Below are 21,176 nucleotides of genomic sequence, written 5' to 3'. Positions count from 1 at the left end.
TGTCTCCTGTTGTTTGATTGCCCTTCTGTTCAGAAAACCAGGAGGGTTTGCATTTTTTTAATTAAATAAGACTGCATATAAGAAACAACCAACTCCCTTACCAACATAACAGAAACAACCTACAAGACCCAGAGATTTTGACTAATTGCCCATGTCAAATGGAGAGAGGGGATAATACAGCTATAAGTTTAAGTTTTAATGATTGGATATAGTAATAAGACCAACATCTCTGAATGTCCTTGGGATCACAATTTCTTTTGGCAATAAAACATTCAGAATGGTTATGGTGAGCGTTAGGAATGTTTATTAACATAATAGTACATTCTGGTTCCACAACATGCAGGATGTGTATAATGGTGCTACATGCATTATTCATATTATGCAAGACCAAAATAATTCCTCGCTTCGGTCTTATGGATTCATAATTTAAGATGAAGAGACAGTCTCTCTCTTACAACAGAGATGTTTATTCTGCTCTTAGTTAGGTTCATATGAGTCTTGCACAGGCACAAAGCAGAGAACGTGACCTAACAAATCAATCAATATGAAAAATAGTTCACAGCATTTCTGAGCACCCTGATAATCTCAGAATAAAAAGCAACACCCCAGCCCCTTTTCTCATGCAAAATATCATGTGTTAAACATAACAAATGGAAAATAACATTATATAAAATAGCAGGCTGATAAATTCAGAGTAGGAGCACAAAGCAGTGTGTGTAGGAGCCAGAAACCTATTATTTCCTATTGTTCTTTTTTTGTCTCTGGCAGCTTTAAAATTGGAAACAAACTACCTTAAACTATTTCTAGGAGCTTAGAGAACTTGAACAACAGGCACTGGTTGAGGATGAAATTTCAACTTGGTAGCTGTGACTGCCTGAACACCAAGGTTAATAAAGGAAGCGTTGACGGATCCCTACCTACGACATGCTATGATACCAATTGAAATGTCATGTTTGCTCAGCAATGTCTCAACAGCTGCCATTTCTTGACCAACTGAAGGGATGATAATTCCCATCTCAGTAGCTTTTCTGGGTTTTTTTATACAGGGTAGTACAAAATAATTTTCAATACAGCATACTGAAATACTGTTTGTGTACCAGGAATATTTATCAGTTTATATTCTTCTTAAACACTATGGAACAGTAAATAATTTTGTTAGATATATATTAATTTATTGCTTATAAATTCAATTTTGGATCGAACGTACTATTCAGGAATTCATAGAGAAACTGTCCTAGGCATGCAGCTGAAAAATTCTTCAGAAACAAGGTGAGAGATATTGAAATATTTCATTCTGACATTTTCAGATACAATATTTGAATTCTTATCTTAAAAAAAATGTAAAAAATAAAACAGAAAACAAATCAAGTTTATTTCATTTTGGTGGGGGAAAAAGATATGGAAAAAAAATTGTATCAGCCTAAAATGTTTAATTTGGAAAACCACATTAATAATAAGAGGATTAGTGGCAGATTACAGACATTGAAAGAAAAGCATGAGAAACGGAACATGAACATAATGAACCTGGCCATAGCATTCACATGTAGGGCCTGGTGATCCAAGATCAAGGACTTTCCTGAGCAAGATGATAGAAAAATAGACCAGGATGTTTTGTAGAAATCCCAAAACTGTGAAATTGTCTAACCCATTTTAAAACCCCTTCCCGCTTTTGGCCTAACAATTTCCATTATGAATCGCTTATAAAATCTCATTCACAACAATTTTGTAAGATATTTAATTATCCATTAATTTATCCAGTAATATTAAGTATACATGATGTGGGAATTGACAATCCACATACCCTACAGAGTAACAGTTTCAAGCAATCAAAGCAATTGTTCGTGCAGTTTTGCTACGTAAAGCCATACCCATCTTTCCCCATAGCTGAGCAATCTTAATGGCTGCACTCTGGCATACTGAGGTTGCACTATGCAATAATCTGCACAGTTGTTGCTTCCAGAAGGTGGAAGTCAGATGCTAGTTTAAAACCTCTATGAACAAATAGTCCTGAAATCACATCGTAACATGTGCCGTTTATACGTCCCTCTCTAGACTTCTAAAATTTACTTTTTAAGCATTCAGTTTGACAGGTGTTCTGATGTATAAATCATACCCATAAATTATGTCTGAAACCACTTTGGTGTCTGACAACAAGCAGAGAGTAAGGATGCCGCTTAGCTAGAAAAGTGATGAAAAATGACACAAAAGACGACCTTGTCTGTCCTTGAATGCAGCACAGGCACTCTCAGAGAGATGACTGCCCTGCGTGACGCAAAGTGAATATATCTGCCCTGGCTTGACCAAGGCAGAAGAACTCTGTGTCCAGCTAAGTCCATCACCAATTCTCGCTCTGTTGTGGGCTCGCTGTTGACAAGCCTCTTCATGTTCCATTTCTAAAAGATGCCTTTAAACATTCTATTATTTTGTTTCCATTAAACAGAGTTCACAGCTTGTATCTATTCACACAACATTAATGGGCATAATGGTAAATATCAAGCCTAAGTCAGAGAAGAAATTGTGAATCCTTTGCGTTACAATAGCCAGAATACATCTGCCCATACTTTTATTTTATTTCACAGTTTAGTCAATGTTTCAATTTTTGGAGCACAGCAGTGGCATTTTTCCAAGTCCATATCCAATTAGTCTTTTCATTATATGACTGCAATGCAGAGTATAAAAAAATAATTTATTGGTTTTGGTGCCAGTTATTTAATCTGGGTGTAAGTAAGATTTTTTATTTGATCATTTATCTAGGAACGAACGTTGTGTCACGGTTTTACTGATCACACAATTTGATTTTATTTTCATTTGTTATTAGAGACTCCAAGCAGTGGAACAAAAAAGTATATTTACTACTTCCAGTTAAAACTGAAAAACTGAATTTCCCACCTAAGTCAACAAGCCACCCCCAGCAAGCAGTGAGCTTGTGTGTATGTTGGTGTCAAGACTATAGTGGAATATAAGCATGAGCTTAAATAGAAAGATATTATAATTTTGTCAGCAGGAACACAATCGAGTAAGTACTGTGGTGTATGAAAGAAAAAAAAGCCAAATTCCAGAACTGCAAAGGGAATTTTAGCAGACAATGATGGCAGAGTTGTCCAAGCACTCAATACAGTATTTCTGATCATCATGCAAAAACAGTCCAGATTCTGCAATTGGGCTTTAATAGATATGACATGACAGACGCTGCCTGAGAAAACAATTTGTCTGCATGTGTTTATTTTCTTTTGGCTCATAAGCATTTCTAAGAAGTCAAGAAGTTTTATCTTATTCTCTCCTAAAATTAATTTTGCTGCACAGGAGGTCTGCTTTAACTGTTAAGACCAACCATTTCCCCAGCTCTTCAGGACAAGGGAAAAGTGCAATCTGCAGTTTTGAACAAAATTATTGTGCACAGTATAAGTTCATTCAGCTCAGAACTGTGGTAGCATTATACAGTTTTTGCAGCTTAATGTCTAAGAAGTAACACAGACAAATTGCCCTCACTCTTAAGAAAGCTTAGTGTCATGTTTGAGATTTACTTAAATGAGGAGCAAAGCACTGTTAGAGAAAAATGCTACCACAGTGGTATATATTTTTAGTTTAATAATATTTCACACACTTTAAAAAATGTTTCTTTAAACGAAAAAACATCTTTCTGAACGGAGTTGCCTCTCCTGCGAAATGTACTCCATAATGTGCTTGCAAAGAAATCAGGACCCACAATCTGTCTGTGCAGCCCCACAAGCAGCAAAATTCTTCTCGCTCCAGCATCATCTGTGGTGTTGGAGAATAGTTTGTTTGTCACATATGCTCTCTAAGTGTGAAGTCATTCAAATGAAATGAAAGACAGTCTGGTGTAGCTCATTCATTAATTTTCACAGCAGTTGGTGCCCTGTTGGCATTTCAAATTAACATAAGGAAAAGTTCAAGAGATTTAGCTTCATTTCAAATCACGTCTACTATGATTTTCAAGAAATGTTACAAATAGATTAAATTGCATTAGTAAAAGCTAATTGCAGAGCAAAAGGGAAGAATATTAAATGCTAAGTACCAAACTAATTTCAAAGTAACCTAATTTCACCAGCTGAATCATCCCCTACGTGAAACATTGCACTCAAATAGCTGCAGTGGTGACTGTGAGTCTCTGCGCAAGGCTGAAGTCCCTAAAGATACTGGTTGCAAGTGTTAAATGACAAATTGAAAAGAAAGGACTTCAGTCCTGTTCACCTCACAGCTCCAGGCCCTTCCAACCTTCTCTGCAATTGGATCCAAGGTCTAAATAAACCTCCACAGACCTGCAGTTCTTATGCATATAATAAACTCTTTGGGGCCACTGAAAAACTGCAGAGCTTTAAGAACATGCAGAGGTCTTATGATGGGGCTGGAGTTGCCTGACAATTGCCTTTGGCCATTCATTTTCAAAACTCCCAGTAACTTTTTTGTATTAAACTATCCTGATCTGACCATGAAATAGTGAACTCGCATTAAAAAACTGCAATCTCAAGTGTAATTGCAGCTCCATATTCATTTCTGCAGTGGTTGGTTTTGCTGCCTGTCCTTGTTCTGCTACTTTAAGATCTCAGACACAGAGACTCAGGAAATATATCAATTCAAGAAAATTGGCCATTTGCTGATGAAGAGAATTAAAACATACCAGTTCTTTCCAAGTAATGGAATATCCAATGCATTTTATGCCTTACTTCCTTCCCCTGGTGTGTGGGGAATTTCTGCATGAAAACGGTGCCCCTTCCAATGAAAAACTTGATAATTCAAAAAAAGAAACAAAAGGTGGTAACACTGGGGAAACTTGAAAACTGTAGCCAGGCATTATCTAATTACAAATCAGGGAGCTATTAATGAAGTTGGATAAGAGCTGATGAAAGGACTGAGGTGCAATCACCTAATTTATATATTAGCAGTGCAGATGGCTGCAATTAAGCATTTCCCTTCTATATACTGGAGAGAAATTGGTTCTTCTATGCCATGGTTTATCTTTCCCTGTGAAGGAATCAAAATTGCTTATTTTTTCTCATTACCTATTTATTTTCCCATTGTCCAGATGATATCCAACGTCAGGTAGAATCCTACTCCCTGGTATATGGATGCAAATGAGAACCCAAAGTGAGTCATTGGCTCCCTCAAGAGAGTTGCACCGAAGGGATATTTATGAGGTGGGAGGAAAGGATGAAATTCATCAAGTTTCCAAAAGGAATTTACCTAAGGGCAGTACGTACATTGCAGTAGCACCACATCAGTCAGGTCTCTGTGTGTGTTGACAAATAGACAAATTCTCACAGGAATAGAGCATTTCATTAAAATTTTTCTGACGTTATTTTTCCCTAAACAAGCCTGACCATGCTGAAACAGCAGCAAGAGCTGTAGAGTTTGTGATCACGTGAATTCAAAGCTGAGTTAAATGGAGAAACAATAAATATCCAGTAGCACTTCACAAATACTACATGCCACAGGAGTGGGAGAAAACATCCGTAAGGAAGCCATTTTATACTTGTTATATTCAAAGCATTGGAGGAGCACTGTGAGTGCATTTCTGAGCTTACTAGACACAGAAGGACTGCTCTGGTTTGTTTTCAAAGTAGAAGCTGCATAAACAGAATCGTTGTAATAGCTCAGTATTTGCTAAGAGCACAGACCCAAGAAATGAAGCCATAAGTTTAAAAAAAAAAAAAAAAGAAAAGATATGTGCATTGTAGAGTATTCAATAAATGAACTAAGGAGCAAGGCTAGGAAACAGAAGGAAAAATACACAGCTTAGTCTTTGGTTGCATTAAAACATTGATGTCTGTCCATAGTAAGAGCTGGCCATGAGGTTGCCTCTAGTCTAAACCACATAAGCTGTTCCTCCGTTTCTATAATAGAAAAATAATAACATAATGTTATGATATAACGTAGTACAGAGCCTCCACTTCAGCTACCTGCACGTGCTCACTTGCTCAGCGTGAGATGGCTCCTGTCACAAGGCACACATTTCATGGTGCCTTGTGACATGAAACCCTTGAAGAAATCAGTCTGTTAACCACTGTCTTTTCCTACTTATGGGCTTCAAAGTAACAGAGTAGAGAGCAGAAGGGCCAGAAGTCAGGAAGAAGAAAGTGAGATAGCTAATTACGGATTCCTATGTTCAAAGCCAACGGAGCAAGTCTAAGTTCCTGGAATGACTCAGAAGTAGAAAAGCTTGGATGTGATCAGTTACGGGGTCAGCTTCAGAGAGTACAGTAAAACAGTACGCTGTGTCCGTATCAGACCTGAGGTTCAGTTCTAGCATGGTATAAGTTTTAATTGCTGAAGTTATTTGTTATCCAGGCCTGGGTAACAAAACTCTTCCCTTCCAGATCAGTGGTATCAGACTGATGGAGCAAGCTCTACTTGAAACTTTCTGTACGTACACTGGAATAACTGAAAGGCAGTTCATTTCCCCTACCTTCCTCTTGAGTCCTCAAAGATGCTTTTAGATGAATTCCCTCTACATCCTCACCATGCACATTTATCTAGGGGCACTGTCTCATCTGCAGGTTCACCACTGCTCTTCTGACATTCATAAATTGTCAAAGCACCAAAAAAGCTCTCTGTAGAGACTCTATTCAAAGTTTCTACAAACTTGTAGCTTGAGTCTTTTACAGGTGGTTGAAAACATGCAGCAATATGTCCCAGTCACTGTGCAAAAGGCAGTAATAATGAGCAGTTTAAGGATCTGTCCCTCTTTTGCCTCCTCCAGATCTTTGAATGGGGTTTGTGGTTTGTTCAGACTCCAAGGGGCTCTGAACAGGAGTTATTGTTTACCAGCAGTTCACTTGTGCATAACTACCTATGTCCATAATGATTTTGCAACACATCTATAATTTCTTTGATCGAATGCAAACAGCTATAGCTACAAATTCTACCTGGGACACAGAATCGTTGGGATCAGTTGATTTGGGAAGCTACAGCCACTAAGGCAGCAGAATAATACCCATACTGCAAATTCAACAGAGCTTCCACAGCTGCCACTGGGGTGAAGCTTGTAGGTTTATGGATCAGATAATAGGTATGGATGAACTTGAGCAATACCTTATGCTTCAACTCAGCTATGTTAGCACAGTCCAAGCCCAAAATCTATAGCACAGTATGTAAAATAATAAAGACTATGAAACAGAATGATGGGATGCTTTAAATGCAAATGCAAAGAATTAATTTCTGCACATATGATACAACATGCTGTGTGAGGTTTTAACCACGTTTCAAAATAACAGGAGAGACAAAGCAAAATGGGACTGTAACAAAACTCTCATCGTCTCAAGCTGTTATCTCATCAATCTGAACAAGCCAAGCAAAGTCATGCTAATGAACGGTTGGGACTGAGGATCTCCAACTGCTGTCTGACATTTCGGCATTGCAGTTAAAGGTCTGCTCCTTTGGAGTGGCCTCCATATTTTCCAAATTAAGCATTGGGAATGTTTTTCGGTTACTTTTAAGAAGGTTACAAAGTAATAAATAAAAAAGAATGAGCATAAATACCAGACTAAACATTTGAAAATGTAGTATCTGATTCAACATGTGCATAATGTATTAAATTCATTGCATATATAATGCTGAGAGGAAAGTCACTGCTGTCAGTAACTTAGTCCCAGATCAGAAAAGTGACTTAGGAATTACTACTTCCAGAGAAGAAGAGACAGTGATTCACATCTCCCAGAAGATTTTCAAGAACAATGGAAAAATCTTGGAGAGTGACAAATTACCACAGGGATGAATAGTTTCTTCAATTGCAATTATCTACAAACAAATTATATATTCTAGCAAGTACTTTTGTGTCTACCAGCAAACATGATAAAAGCAGTAGTAATAGCATAGTCTCAGGAAATGTTGTGGCATTTAGAGTGTTTCACGAGTGTTTCAGTGTGAAGAGCTTTTCATCAAAAGATGGTAACCTTGCTGATACCTAAATATTTCATGGGATCATATTAAGTTCCATATTTTGGGTAGTGAACTGGGATGAGGATGGAGTTTCTAGGAAAGTCACGACATCCTGAAAAAACAATTACCTTACTACTGTCCCAATCCTCTACATGTTGCAATGCTTAGCAGAGTAACACAATACCTTTAAGAACTTGGACCCAGGACCTCACATCCCATTAATCAAAGGGTTTGATACAGACGACATATTCTGCACAACACACAGCTTAATAAGCACACTACTACGATTTCACAGTAGGCAGAGTCTCAAGGGAAACCAACCCTTTATAATGTTCTGTACAGGCCAGAAATCCCTTTTTTCCCCCTGAGGGAATGCCAATCAGCCAACACCAGAAGAAATTTAAATGGACTATGCTTTGTTCTGTGAGAGAGAACAGATTTATGTTAATATCAAGAAGATAAAAATAAGATCTATTGGTTGCAACCCCTTACACACACCCCCTTTAGGAACATTGGACATAAACCAAGTCATTTCCACAACTCCAGAAAAAACATTGAGGGTTTGGGGTTTTTTCCCCCCCCCCAAATAAATGTTTAGGTTTGGTTTCTTTTTTACCTCTGAACAGAATGCACCAGGATGCACTGTAAGAAACTCCATCACACAATTAGTACAGTCATTGTATGCCCTGGTACTTCAAGAACATTATTTTCATTATTATTAATTCTTTTAATCTAGAAAGAACTGTGCATAAGGTCCCATAATGGGTTTTCAAAAATAACACTTTTAAATCCATTTTTGTTACTGGCAAGAACACAGAATTAATTCAGTTACTGCCAGACTTATTAGAAATGTCGTGATTATCAGGAGAGCAGCTGGTCCAGTTTGGAAGTTTCAATAAAACAGTTTGATAGTCTGAAAGATCACAGACCTTTTAAATTTTGGCAAATGAAGTTAAAAGACAAATGTAGGTTAGTTTGGAAAGAAAAGGATCACCTCATAAACAGACAGAAGGAAGAAAGATATAATTTGAAATGTTTTTTCTCAATTACAAACAGAACTCTGAATCCTACTAATCAAAACTTAAGCAGAAAACTTATAACTAGAACTTTTCATAGAAAAGGCATAAAGATTTTTAAAAGAGGCTGCTTTACCCACACAGTGCAACCTGGGTGGGGGTTTTTCCACATTTTTACATCTTCTGAACACACATAAAAGCAAACTTAAGAACACTTATAGACAGCTATCTGTAGATTTACGTAGTTATGATGACACAATTATTATGAAATGGAGAAATTGTGACAGTAATGGAAAACAAAAAAAAGATAAATATATGAAACAGACAAGAATAAGCGTAAAAGTCTTATGCAAAAGATTGTAATGCTGTAACATGGTAGCAGACCTTTTATATAAAGAGTAATGGGGAGATTTGTCTCCCATTCCTAATGACGACGAGCAGAAAGTTGGCACAGAGGATCTATGCAGGAGGAGCAAAGGCCTTCTGGAGCTTTGACAACAATTTACATCCATAATCATGAACAAAGTTGCATAGAATGTACATTTAATATGATAAATAATGCTGCCACCTAACTTTCATCAGTAGCTTTCAATGCACTTTTTTTATTATCCTACCTGCCTTACAGATGGTGAAACAGAAGCAGTGCAAAGTGAAATGATTTTCCAAAGTTCATCTAGGAGATGAAAATCTCCTGAAACTCCAGACCATTGCTTTATACTTTCAGAGTATTCAGCACAGTGTGTTGCAATACAGTATTGTTGTTCTAACCAGGCTAGACTCACCGTTCCTCATTACTTCTCCACGTTACAGAAATCACTGCAGCTGTTTATAAAATTATGGCTCCCTATGACTAACACAATCTCTTCTAAATAACAAAGTGAGATGTTTCATGGTTTTGTCACTTCCTTTTCTTGCTCTCTTCCCACGGAATAAACAGCAGGGATTTGACATAGACCTGCTCACATGATTTTGTCCTTTAGATTTTACCAAATTTTAAGAAACTATAGGCAGAAAGAAAAGCATAGATTTTCTTCTCTGTTCCTTAGAAAAATATCTGAAAATGTGTTCATTAAACAGTTACAAGGTTTACATAGTCAACAGAATTCAATCATATCACATCTCCTCTTCATTGCAGTGATGCTAAAAAGGTGAGCAGAGACAGTTTGCCCTCAAAAAATGCCAAAGAGCTACGTTCATCTCTAATTTACTACAGAAGTTTACAGACGCATGGCCTGGGGACAATCAGCTTTTCTTTTTTTCTTTTTGACTCATGCCCCAAACACATTCTTGACCTAAAACAATTGCACGCTTGAGGCCAGCAATTTTTAAAAGGTTGATACAACTAAACTGTAGCGACAGCAAAACCCCAAATGAGTCCCTGAGTTCAGGCAGGACAGCAACACTCATATAGGCAGCAGCCAAAAAAGGAAAGGAGAGGCAAAAGATGGCAAACATCTCTGAGTACCAAGATCACATTTAGCAAGCACAAGGATAGATAAGCTAAATTACCAAAACGACAGAGCAGCTGTCTCAAGATGATGACCAAACAACTCTCACCACGTGATATGGGCAGGCAGGAGCTCGTTCTCATACTTCTTGCACCTATTTTCATCACCCTGGGAGCCTCACCTCCCTAATCCCAGTGTTACCCGTGTCCTGCTCTTTCCTTCCATTCCACCTGCTTCCACCCCTTCCCCTCTCTTCCCTGCACAATTCCCCCAGGATCTGCACAACACACACAAACAGACACACACTCCCCTCACCTTACCTCCTACCCGTAGCGTTTTCAGGTCTCTCCCACGTCTCCAGTGGGGTCACAGCCTCACTGTTTTCCAACACCACCCACATCTGCTGGGTCACACAGTGGAAAGGACACAGCACGCTTGGTTTAAGTGTGCTGTTGACCCCACAAGACTCCTTGTGAAATGTACAGTAATTGGTACCTTCCTGGCTTGCTCTCAAGGCTTTATTTGACCTCACTCACCTGTACAACCATTAATTTGCTTAAGGTTTGGAAGAATTTAATATTTTTGCAGAAATTTATCAAATAGATGACGTTTTCATCCTTGTGAGAAGTGGTACTTAACCTCTTTGTCTTTGCTATTGCTCGTCACAGGAACATCTTCAAGCCAGTGTTACACTGACTGGAAAAATGTACATCCTACATCAACTCTTAAACAAACCACCCAGCAGTGCGACACTGGCTCCACTAAAGTACACGGAAAAGCTCAGAACAAGTTCGAGATAAGCAGACAGCATACTGAAAGATTAATTTTACATTTTTCCAAAGGTAGCTGGAATCTTTTTCCACCTACTCTCTCATTCTTTGTGGTATGCAAGAACGCTTGCCATAATCATTCAGATCAGCATAGCTTATATTTATTGCTTAATTATGAAAGAGTAATAATGAAAATGAAAAATGGCAATATAGATTTTCAGTCATATAATTTCAGTGTTCCACTTTGCTAAAATGATGTAAAACACCTACCCTTATTAGCCAGGAATATGCTGAAACAGCATTTTAAAAAAGACAAAACCCACAGCCAGGCAGTAAGCAAAAATCCTATAGACACATTTTACAGTTTCCAATTAGGTGTTTCACTGCAAATAAGATATCAAAAACACACGCTTCGATCTCCATAACATTATACAATGCACAAGTATCTCAGATAAGCACTCATTATATAGCATCAATCTCAGAGTAGTGTTTTGAGATCTCTAAATAGAAGTACAACTTACGAATGGACCAAAAGTATATTTTGTTTTCTTAGATTTTCTGTGTATCTTCATTTGTGGTAAAAAGATGCAATTCCCTGCCTTCACAGTTTTATGCAATACAGTTTACATGAGTCAAGGACCAAAGCATTTCTTGTCACTGTGTGAAATTTTAGCATCTAAGAAGCTGCAGTCATTTGGTAATCTAAGCATCAAACACTACTGTGTTTAAATTACAGCAAATGTTGGCATTTTGATAGAGAAAACTACATAGATAAAAATCAAATTAAAACAGCAAATATTAAAGTAGCATTAAGGCTGGGAGTTTAATTAACTTCCCTGAAAGTCAGAATACTCAATACATTGGAAATCCTCAGGTGGCTGAACATGTAAGGAGCAGAAATAAGAGAAATCATAAAATTATCTAAATCAAGGTCACAGCACTGTATAGCCACTGGCTTGGGAGAGGAGCTTGCTCAAAGCGGAAAGAAGCTGGAAGTGACTATCAGACAGATATTTGAAACGAGGTTTCCACTGATTTAACACCAAACAGCAGATGAACAAGGGATCTGCTGATTCCTGTTATATTGGGCTGAAAGCAGCCAGTCTGGGCAGGCACGGGAAGGTCAGGGAGCGGCCTCTGGGAACCTGGAAATCACAGCACAAGAAGGAAAGGCAGCCGAAATTTGTAGAAGCAGAGAGTAAAGTGGCTTTACAAATCTTTTTATTACTGTGACTGTGATGGCAGGTGCTCTCCTCGGCAGTCATCTCTCTGACAGACCATGTCTTCATTTACTTTGAGTACATCTATGTTCCTTCAGTGCCACTGTCTATACACAAGAAAATAACTGCAGAAAAGTCCTCTCTGTTTCTGATGTGCCTTATCACAGATCTCATTTGCACTAAAAGGTGTTTCTGAAGGCTGCAGAACCTGCCAATTTCTGGATTTTTAAGAGAGAAGGTAGCAAAAATTCCCAAATCATTCTGTTGAGCCAGAGAAGTGTTATGGAAAGGGATGTTTATTATATCGTAAGTACAGGTTTCTCAAAAAAGATTTGGAGATAGAGTCCACCCACTACATTCCACACCCCACCACAAAGACTTAGATTAATGCTCTGGCCCTATCTAAGCCTTATTTTTCTCGTATCTCCCTTCCCTGTCTTATATTTTTAACTTCAGAAGATCTTTGCTGTGTCCCAGGCACTGCTGAGCCCTCAAGAGAGCACACACCAGCTCCGCTCACAGACAGCAGCGCATTATGGAGTTCAGCAGACAAGGTGACAGCTTCCTCCTGACACAAATCAACAGATGTAAGGATTTCATGAGGCACACAGCACCCTTCGAGCAATTAGTTGACACTGGCATCCTCCTCCCACCCCCAACATATGGTAGCAAGCAGTCATTTGAACTGCTTGTGTCTAAAGCCAGTACATGCACCCAGGAGGACTGCATGTGAAACTTAACCAAATGCTCTTAACTAGCTGGATAAATTGTTCCAGCTCTAAGAACTGCTTCTTCTTCTCTTTCTACCATATGTTTACTTTAGAACAGTGAGATATATGAGGTTGGAATGTTTGCCTCTACATATGTCTAGCCTAGAGCCAAAGATACAACTGCAACTCCTCCAAGTAGCTTTAAAACATCCAACTCGGGTACCGACAGCAACATATCCACAGCGACAGAGAGCTCGTTCTGGCTAGCTGCTTTGAGTATACGCTGCAAACCCTACACAGGTTTCTCCAGCTTTTCCTCAGCAACTCACTGCTGTGCTCAGCGCTTGCTGTACCTGAACAAGCCGCTTCAAACCCTGCTGTGATGTGCCACGCTTCTGCCGGATCATGGGGGGACCCTCAGTGCCTCGTGCCTGGCAGACTGGCCCTTGACCAGGGTGAAAGGCTGGATGTGCCCTTCTAGTTTCCATAAAGACAACTGAGTCGGCCCTGGTGTCAGTTCAGAAACCAATTGCCAGAGAAGTACCTCTTCTGTACGCCTCTGCAATTCACAAAAAGCTCTACCTTTTTGTTACATGGACTAGAGATGATAACGAAGAGCAGACAGAAAACAAAAACTTTTTTTCTTAACCCTTCTCCATTCTTGCCAAAGAGGATAGCTTCTGATCATGGACACGTTGGATGGCAGCTATTTAGAAGTGGTTCTTCTTTGACTACAAAAATCAGCAAAACAATTTCCACTTTACCCTTGGAAATATTATCTTCAGCAACACACTTAGAGGTGACTAACACAATGCAAGATGTTTTATTTACAGCTACACAAGTGACCACAACACATAGCGACTAAGCTGTCTGTGGATATAGGTGAGTTGTCTAGGAGTATCTTTTCATCATCTCTATGCTAGCCTAACTAAAATTTTTATCCTTCATACCACTTGAAAACAATGATTACACACATCAGATTTTTAATGTTCCTTATCACCATGCTATTAACAGAAGCACACGTACCATGAATGTCTGGGAAATTTATTGCTTACATTCATTCCCCTGTTTACTCTTTTAGTCTTAATTTAGCAGCAGAGATTGTTTATCAATATTTTAGACTCAGATTGGCTACAGTGAAAAGGAAAGGGGATTTGAGCAGATGGCTGTTGCAAGCTGCATACCGTAAGTGTGTAATGCACAGATATGCCTCTTGATGTACCACTGAACAAACACTTTTGCAAAATTATGTGCTGAAGAAGGCCAAGCTCAGGCTGTGTGATGGAAACTGTGACTCAGGTTCTAATTTAATTTTTCATTCTACACTCTCCAGATTATTCCGTAAACAAAACAAAGGCACGAGTTACACTGCATCATATTATGCAAAGGCACATTTTAATTCAATGCATGAATTTACTGGGAAGTTAGTTTGACCTTATGCCTACATAACTGAAATCAGAAAAGTCCCAATGGCTTAAAATAAAAAAAAAAAATAAAAAAGCCATAGACAGATACACCAGAAACTATCTCTCTGAGAATCAGCACTTCCAGAAATCGTCTTAGTTTACAACATCATAAATTCTTATTAGCAGGCCAAGTGAAAACAACGGCAGCAAAAGCAGAACAGAAACACGAGCTCTTCTCTCAGTCTCCTTCAGCATCAAGGTGCCTGCCCTTGACATAGGGATGGGTCAGCTAGGGCCATTTTCTTCTGGTGAGGTACAGCCACTGCAAGAGCCTACTGTGCTTTAATCTGTTCCTTAAAACAACTTAACCAGCCAGGAGAAGAATAATTGTGTTAAAAACGCCCCGGCAAAGGTGAAGAGAGAGGTCAGGTAGTCCCAGAGCACTCCTTTACCTTGCTGTCAGTGGAGTAAAAAGATAAGTGCAACCATGGGAAGGTTTTAGCACATCCAGGATTCCCTGGTGTCTCCAGCATTCAAGCCACAATTTCACCTCTCCATAGACATTTTAGCCCATTTTGAGGTAAAACAGCTCTTGGGCTGCTCTTTTCCAGGCAAAGGACATTGGTTCCACGTAGCTGCTACTGGCCTCCCACTTCGGCAGTGGCAGCTGTGCCATGTGCTCTGCTTGCATTTGACAGACTGGTATTTTGTCTTTGATGCATCTTCAACTCTTTTACCGATTTCTTCATTTATGCACAAGTATGAGGAATCAGATTCATTTCCAGTTGTGTCACTCAGATTCAGAAGTCCTGCTAACAGAAGTCCTCAAAGTCAAGAGTATGGTAATTACAAGATTGATCCCTGCCTAAACTATAACTACCTGCCTCATGAGTAATTTTATTCTCCGGAGCTGTCAATCTAGCATTTTCTATGAACGTTAAATTTATTACAGTAACTTAAAGAAAAAATGATGTGGTTTCAAAGTCATCTCCGAAATTAATATTACAAAAAAAGGGAAAGGTGAGCATGAGACACCAAGGACACCCACATGCCACGTCCATCTGAATTACAGCTTTTATACCTCTGTTGGCCTTAGACTGAGGTCAGGATTCTGCATCAAGGTACTGGGAAAACAAGGGTGGGAGGGCAAGGGCAGGCACAGTTAGCCGAGAAAACTTTTCCAGGCCTCCCGGACAGTCTGTGACTGAACCAGTACTAAGACCAACCTGCCTCAAACGCTATGCCTTCCTACTGCAGCTGCATGCCTCTGATTACTTATACTACCCTTGCATCTGATTTGAACTTCTAAAGCAACTCATAAGGACAGACTGTTTAATACATTCTTATCATAGCTTTTAAAGTATTTTAGTATTATTATGCCAGGATTTGAGTTTTCTTTTGCCCCTTTTTTTTTTTTTAAATGAGTGCTAGCAAGCTAAATTCAGAGACAAACAACATGCTCCTTCCATAACATTCAAAACATTTCTAAACAGTTCAGAGAAAGTTTAGGATTTTAAACATGAAAAGATGTCATATTAAACTACCTATTTTTATGTAACATAAGAGCTCCCGCAAATGCAAAAAGAAATTCATGTTTCCTTAAAACTCCATGTGAAGCATGAATTTACTGAACATTATCTGAGTGGTATGCAACAGCACATTGTTTAAAAAGTAAACCAAATCTTTAGTTCATACCGAACCACTATGACTCCTCTTCATTTATAAAAATAAGTCTCCCATCTGCAGCCAGAGATGCACTCCCTACATTCCCATTTCAGTTAGATTTTTGGTTTTTACATTAAACAGACACTATGAGGTACCTCAAAGTAATTATACATATGGTTAATTCTATTTTTTCTTGGAACTGAAGTGAATATTATATGAATGTGATATACTTCTTTTTTTTAACATACACATCTACAAAGCTCTTAAAAAAATCTTGTTTGATTAAGAATTCTTTTTACTTAACAAAAGAAACATGCAAATTGCAGTCCAAGGATAATTTTAGGCTGAAGAAATATGAAATTAAGGATTTTATTTTTTTTTTAAATATTTGAACATCATTGTTTTACTAATCCTGAACTGTGGCTTTTATTAAAAAAAAAAAAAAATTTGGAAGTGAGGTATAACGTGATGATACAAGAGAATAAGGGCTTCTCTCAGCTTTATCCTCCAATTTCCCTTATACAGGGAATTCTTTGGATGCATCTCTGACTTCAGGAAGAACCTACAGCAGAATTTATTTTGGAAGAAGACCTGGATGAAAGATCTGGAAAAGACCTGGAAATTTTGCATCAAAAATCTCAATCCTGAAAAAATACTATTACAGAGATACCCTAACTGACTAAGTATCAGACTGTTTGCAAATATAAAATTGTTTGGAAGATATCTTTTTCTTGTCTCACTATTTGGATTTTAAACTTAGCTTTTTTTATACTTAGTTCAAGGAGTATGATTTGCTCACATTTACAAAAAAAATTGTAAATAAGAACATAAGAAAAAGAAGCAGCTATCTACTTTCATAGTGTGTATTTCCCTAAATTGCTGTGATGCCCCAATAATCCAGGTGTATGCCCTCCCTTGAGTAAATTATCTCTGGCCAGACAACACAACTCATGCCAGCAAAGGCCGTACAAGATCCTTTATATATTTACTTCTGAAGGCACACCCTCTTTTGGAGTGAACACAAATGTTTAACAATCCTCTCATCCTTTTTTTAATTTATGTGACTATTCCCCATGAGACCTGATCAAAGCTGAAAGGGTACAAACAAAAGATGTTTTGAAAACATGGAGGGTTGGGAAGGCCTTTTTGCAATAGCAATCAAAGAATCCAGAACTGTAATGAATTGTCAGAGTGCTGCAATTAGGAAAGGTGAAAGGTTTGCTTGTCTTATGAGGATGAATTTCTCTAAATTGCTTTCTTGTGACTTTTGCTTTGCTGTTAAGAATGAAAGCGTAAGAGCCATTCTGCTATTCAATAGATAGATAATCAAAATGAAAGTATCCTAAAGTACATGTTTCTATGCAAAAGCAACAAGCAGAAACATCTTCAAAGGAGTGATTCATACCAAGGCTGTATTCTTTTCTCACATCTGTCTTTCAGTTTCTGGAACTTAGATGATTCAAAGCATCCCTCACTTTTTGCTTTCTTTTCACTTTTTAGCAGCTCAAGTAGGATAATATACTACTATTATTCATATTTTGCAGATGGAAAACTAAAACATTTAATCTTTAAGATCTCAGCAAGTTAAACAAAATCTGCTTTAATGGAAGGGAGGATTCTTAAATATTTTTATGGATCTGGAAAGAAATGAGTCAGGTGATAAAGGGCACTGGAACAGGGAATTAAAGCCAGGGATCTGCAGTCCCACTGAACCCAACCACTCCATTTCATGTCACCAAAGACAGCCCATCACTTTCTGGACCAATGTGTGAAGTTATTTTTTGACGTACATAGAATAGACACTGTGATTTATGATGTCTTTCCATCTTCTAGACCTTTTCCTCTGCATCGCCCAAATGCCTGCCTGCTCCGACTGATGTTCACCTCCCAACTTTCATCTTCTCTACTGACTTTTACATTGTTTGTTTCAATTCATGTTTTACTGCCATATAAACCAACCCACCACCTCTCGTTACTCATATAGCTATAAGCACAATACGCTCAGCCTACACAAAGTGTTCTTGTAACTACATCTAAATCTGGCAACTTGTCATGCCTCTTCTACCTTTCAACATGGCAAGTTTGCACATTGCTATGTGCGTTTGAGTAGGACACTGCATACGCAGATACGAAACCACTGACCTTAAACTAGAAGTAGTACAGAACATAGCAGCCTATCCGCTTAATGAAGCGGGTCACTAAAAGCTCTCACTGACTTACTATAGGTCAGTGGCTTTTTTTGTCAAGCTTTCAGTCTTTTATTTTTAAAACCAATGTTGTACCAATTACCAGAGGAACACATACACATTAGGCTGGTCTGTTGGACCATCAGAGTGAACTGAATCACTTCCCCAGAACTTACTCCTACAGGAACGACACCTTCAAAGCAAAAAGCAAAACCTGGCAACTCTCAGCAAGAACAGTCCAAAAGAAAATAAGAAGATAAATGGAGGGAAATAACAGAAAAATGAGAAGGTGAGGGGTAGAGTATCCCTACCCACTTAGTAGCTAGTGGAAAACTTTGCAGCCCACCTGTCTTTGATTTCAGGAAAGCTCAATTTTTGCATTTTAACAGCCCCAGAATTTTTTATCTGTTCGTTTTGAAACTGAAATAGCTGAGGCTGATCACAAGTCTTCTGTTCCAGGCTCCTGCTGAAGAATAATTTGGTGTAAGCGTTCAGATAATAACTGAGAGCATGCCAGTGACAAATCACTTCCTGCGTCTTCAATTCTGCCACTTCTCCAAAAAAAGCACTTTTTGGAACATTCTAAGTAATACTTTGACTACTATTCCTGACTAATAATGATAAATATATCTCAGGCTCAATACTTGCAGTGAAGCTGCTGAAAACAAACTTGCCAATACATGAATATAAACATAGGAACAGAAACTGAAATAATTAATCAGATAATATATTTATCAGGATATGAACTGGTTTAGGCAACAGAAATCTTCAGTTCTTGCTGTATTAGCAGAACCAGATCAACTGCACAAACCCATAGGCTGCAAAGAGCACAAAGCAGAGCAAAAGCTGGTTTATTTGTGTTTATACCTGAGATTGCATCTGAAGTTTCTGTGTAAATGCAATGAACTGACAGTATGAAGTTCTGTTAAATACCGCTGCCAGCTCAGGTAGCAGCAGTATGATTTTCACCTCTGGACTTTCCAGGGTGGACACTTGGACCCATTTTTCTAATAATCTCGTATCTTTCATGTAGGAGCAAGACAGATTAATATTGAATAAACATTGCTTTAAAAATCAATATGCACTGTGCATAAGAGGAGTGGTACTTTTACCTTAATTGCTTCACAAACACATACCTAAAATAATCTTAAAAGATGACTACTGCCCTCTGCTATAGTATTTATCTTAACAACTGTCAGAAACCCACAGATCTTGTCTGAAAATCCATTGCCCTTTAGTCCATATAATACAATGCTATATCAACAAGAAATTAACACTACTTACTCTCATGTTTTTACCAAACCTGGCATCTTGCAAAGATTCCGTGCACAGAATCACAAGGCAGCAGTTGTAACAATAATCCCATAAAAAAGGTCTGTGCAACAGAATATTTGCATTGCAATCGCTTCATCTGAGCGCTGGGATCTGTGCAAGCTCTGCTCACGGTTTGAAGTTTCTACATGAATGGGAAAGACTGCATAACAACGTGGCTAAGGGGAAGAAAACCATAATCATCATGTAGCTGTTTATTTTCCTTAGGGATGTACTAGCAGTATAAGTTTAATTATGGTTCAGCTACCCACTGCGTGATGCCCTCATAGCAGCAGGAACATTTAGCTGTGCACCTGCACTGTGCTTTTAACTTCCTGAGTTAAAATTCTGCAGAAGGTTTTCCGCTATGTAGACAGTTTATCATTCTTTTGCTTGGTGGCTCTTCACTGACTTCCAAACTCCTGATTTATATCCACAGTGGGAAATAGATCTGGACTGACGCAACAATTGTTTTGACTGAGGCCATCTCCAGCCCCGATGGCATGAGAAGGTACGCACGCCCACTGTCCATCCCCAGCCCAAGCAGCAAGGAGTCATAGAAATTGAGTTAACATATATAACCAAGCACGTGGTGAAGGAGTATAGTCAAACAGGATTACTTGCTATACTAACACTCTAATTCAAGATCATTTCAAATTAATGATGTTGCAATGAACCATTTCCAAAATCAACAAAAATAAGACTCCTGGAAAAAAGGAATCTTGTGCTTAGTTCATCATGTTCTGCAGGTGCTTGCGCAGAGGGAAAAGAACACATTGCCTGGCTTTGGAGGGGTTTCACCATCCATAGAGGACATCTCACTGAAGATCTGGTCCATTATGCTGTCTTTTCTGTTTTCCTGAGCTTTTTCTTATGGGATGCTCTTGCTTGTTAGGTTTGTCTAATATTACAGTGTTGATTGTCTAATATTATAGTGTTAATTAGAGGTTCTCTACCAATGCCTGCTTCACCCCTCTCATATGCAGAGCTAATTAACTTCTAGGTATGCTTTATACTAAAAGGTATATTAATTATCATTATAACAATTTAAAATTATGTTATGCATTAACAATAATATATTTAATTGCAATAACCATGACATTTCACGTGGGTGGCACTACAAGTTAATACACTTACATTTTCCAGCCATGAGACTTATGATCTAAATTTCAGCAGTTCCTCTTCAGCAATTGATCTAATTATTGTGCTTTTCTTTAAAAGCAACTACTAGCTATTCTGCAGAATTTCTTTGATTCACAAATGGAAGCTGCAAGTTTAAACTAGATGTCTTTTCAAGATGAGATTCCTACCACACAGATATGAGATAGGAGGTCATTGAGTACAAACTGTGCAAGCTGAGAGGAAAAAAAAAACCCACAACCAAAAACCTAATGACATCCTTGCCTTTTATTGTTAGTCTACTGTATTTCTTTGATAGATCTTTCATGCAGTAAATGTTATTGATGTCTGGATATCTTATCTTATTTCTGACTTATTGTTGCAGTCTCTGGTCTTCCTCTGTCTAGCTGCAAAACTACCACAACATCC

This window comes from Harpia harpyja, chromosome 7 (genome assembly GCF_026419915.1).
Source record: "Harpia harpyja isolate bHarHar1 chromosome 7, bHarHar1 primary haplotype, whole genome shotgun sequence".
Lineage (NCBI taxonomy): Eukaryota > Metazoa > Chordata > Aves > Accipitriformes > Accipitridae > Harpia > Harpia harpyja.
The sequence above is the reverse complement of the archived record's forward strand: the minus strand, read 5'-3'. Positions refer to the sequence as shown.